At 30.8% G+C, this 3,382-nt stretch overlaps 1 long non-coding RNA gene across 1 annotated transcript; it reads left to right on the top strand.

The window, feature by feature from the left end:
* Window positions 1-449: 449 nt before the first annotated feature.
* On the top strand, window positions 450-1,091 carry LOC136796926 (uncharacterized). The gene is made up of 2 exons (XR_010844722.1): window positions 450-701; window positions 800-1,091. It is a non-coding gene; the product is annotated as an uncharacterized lncRNA (long non-coding RNA).
* The last annotated feature ends 2,291 nt before the right edge of the window (window positions 1,092-3,382 follow it).

Raw genomic sequence — 3,382 nt, 5'->3', positions numbered from 1 at the left:
TAGTGATTCATTTTTTTAATTGGTGTAAAAAACTATTATTATAAAACGAAATAGTATGTAGAAATTAGGAGTTCCGTGGATCATAGTAGGGTGACCTGTAGTACTAGAGTTGAATTTCAAAGGATAAATGAATAAAAAAGATTTAAAAAAATTTTTCAATAGATTCACGAGAATTTTTGCGTTTATTACAAACCTATTTAGGCAGCATGGCTTAATAAGATTAAATATAAATGAAAGCATTTAATCTTACTATTCAGTAATGCCTGATTAACTTAATTGAACACTAAAAAGTCTAATTAAAAAAAGTTATAACCATGAAATTTATTTTGTCAAAAAAATAAGTCAATAAATTATTATTCGGAATAATTAGAAACAAATTATTTTCTTGTTTTCAATAACAAATTATCTAGAGTGTATCGGACAGATAAGGATGGTAAACAATGAACAAGCTTTGCTCGTCATTTTCTTCAAAACAAAACAAATTTCCAAATAAGGATAACCGACTTACTAATAGACTTCTGTCTCGTTTTTTAGCTCCGAGTCTAAAGGTCTCATTTTCTGTGAAGTAGTGCGAAGTCGTGACGTGCAATCGTGGGTCGTGGGCATTATCTGACTGACTGTTGGGAGTGGTCCAAGAGTGGGTCATTCCGATCAGTTCCTTATTTTAACTTTTACTTTCAATCGGTAAAGGTTCATGTTCAGTTAGTTACATTTTTGTTCAAATAGGTTAAACTAGATAAAATAGAAAATATTATACCAGGATCAGACCTTTAAAATTGACATGTTTTTCTTATTCCAGAAAATAGGCAATGAGATTCAAGCTCTTACTTACGTTGGAGCCACGCAGACATGACCACTGAGCGAGGACCTCTTCTATCAACCTGCGTCATTTTGTATCAACATCTTAAAATTGTTAAAACCAACAGGTATCTGATATCACCTGTCCAAAAATATTCTACACACGCTCACCTAGCAATTGAACTAAAATTTAATATATAAATAACTGTGCAACATAAATCTGTTATAATATAAGAGAGCTTTCAAGATAACAAGTAAGTGGTTGATTTTATGAATAAAAGATTAAAATTTAACGATCAATATCTCCTTATTACAAACTTCCAGTTTTCTAGCTGAGTTCTAGAAATACGTGAAATTACATAGTTGTATTAACAATTAATATGAATTGTGTCAACATTAATTGTTGTTTATATCAACATTAATTGAGTTAAACATTGATTTTTCATGGTTTGAAAAAAAACTTTTTTTAAAAGATCTCGAGAACTATTGGGCGCAAAGAGCTCATATTTTAGAAAATGTATTCTACTTTAATAACATGCTATTAAATAACTACATTATAATATCGAATAAAGTGTTATAAAAATGTTTAGTTTTGGATGTAATTTTAAAGGTTTGCTGTTTCCAATAGAAAATAATATGCTTATATAATAATAATAATATGTTATTACTAAAAAAAGTTCAAAAATGAATTTTTTGTATCTTCTGGAACAGCCGCTAATTTTTATTCCCCTTTACTACGGTTAGTAGAGTCATCAATTTTGACTCGTACCAGTTTATAGTTTTCATTACAGCAATTAAAATTAGGGTGAATTAAGTTTTTTTTCTCCTCTTCAGCTCTTAAACTATCGCAATGACCAAACGGTTCGAATTAAAAAATTCGAAATATGACAAATAACAAAATTCAAATTTGTTCTGATTAAATCTTTCATTGTAAAATTTTATTTAAACCATTTGTGATATGGTTGCTTTTCATTGATTGACTTTGATAGCACTAAAGTATGGTATTTTGAAAAATTCTGTGATAAACTAATGCTGATACTCGTAGTTGCTCGGTGAGGAGAAAAGGAGGTGAGATCTAACCAGCAATAAAATTCCTCCTAACGAGACTACAGACGACCTTCCTTCAGATGGGTCTAACCTATATGAATAATTCTTGATAATTTATTAGCAAAATATAAAATGAATATCTAAGTCAAGAAGTTTACTTTATATAATAATAAAAAAATGTGTAGAACTTAAAAATATTTTCTTAGTTACAGTTAAAGATAGAATCGAGAAAGCTTTTAAATCAAGGAAAAATAGTTTACCGACCTTGCCATTTGACGAGGGAAAACTCTGAACCCATGCTGAACCTTTCCCAGGAAACGCAGCGGAGCAACTTGAAAACCTTGTATATCGTTATATAGTTGAAAATAGAGTTGTTTCGAAGGACAATTAGTCTTTTTTTGCTGAAACTAACATTAATATATTTATTGAAGCTCGAAAAGCCTGGTTCTGGGGTATTTTTTACAGAGCAGGTGCCTGTTTCATTTTGAAAGCTAAGTATTAGTCCATTAATACAAGTACACAGACTATAAAACACAAGCACTAATACATTTCATTATAGGGACGACAATCAGTGATATTTCATGATTTTAAAAGTAAAAATTAATCGGCAGAATTGTATACGTCAGTGAGTGACATTGTACCAAATATAAAGTACAAGATTAATAGTATTAGTTCGTACTTTATTATGAACTTTGGCTATTGACACTCTAAAATTTTTTTATTTTCTCATATTTGTTACATTTGGATGTTCATTTCCTCACCAGATGGAACATGAGATGGCGTGGGAAGTTAAAATTATTCCCCATAAGTACGGTGCCATTCATATACATTTAGTTACTAATAGTTCAATATCTATTTCCATGATTTCGCTCCAACAACAAAAAGTTACAGTTCGGGTGACTTCAAGACATTTGGCGCTATCCACTAAGATGTTTTTCTATTGTAAAATATATAAAGATTTAGAATTTATGCAAATAATTACACTTTTTTATTTATGAAAAAATCAGTCAGAGAGCGATGGTCCTACATCACTTTTGAAATATTAGCTTAAAACGGGAAGAGGAGACTTTAAGATAGTTTAATCGAACAATTTTTTTTTCCTACCTCCTAAAACAAATAAAAAAACAAACAAATTACGATATATACAAAGAGAAAATATATGTACATATGCCAGCGATTAAAGCTACTTGTTTTGCCAGTATGGCATTATAAGATAGGTTGCCGGGTCCGCTGAAGGCATATGTCAGTGATGGCATATGTTCTAAACCATAGGCCTCTGGCACACATATCATATGACAGATCTTCAGATCAAACAATATTTAAAAAGCGCCTAGAATTGAAAAACGGCATGAAACCCTCCACTCCCGCCCTCCGTGGTAGCCTTACTTATCTGACTTTTCAAACAGATAATTATAGCGAGTAGGTTGGTCGATGTACGACATGTCACATTCATGCCTTTTTCGAGGTTTTCATGTTGTTTTTCAATCCCAGCGTTTTTTAAATATTACTCGATTAAACTATCCTAAAGTCTCCTCTT

The sequence above is a fragment of the Halyomorpha halys genome, unplaced genomic scaffold (genome assembly GCF_000696795.3).
Source record: "Halyomorpha halys isolate HHAL.00 unplaced genomic scaffold, Hhal_1.1 Scaffold103.1, whole genome shotgun sequence".
Lineage (NCBI taxonomy): Eukaryota > Metazoa > Arthropoda > Insecta > Hemiptera > Pentatomidae > Halyomorpha > Halyomorpha halys.
The sequence above is the reverse complement of the archived record's forward strand: the minus strand, read 5'-3'. Positions and strand labels throughout refer to the sequence as shown.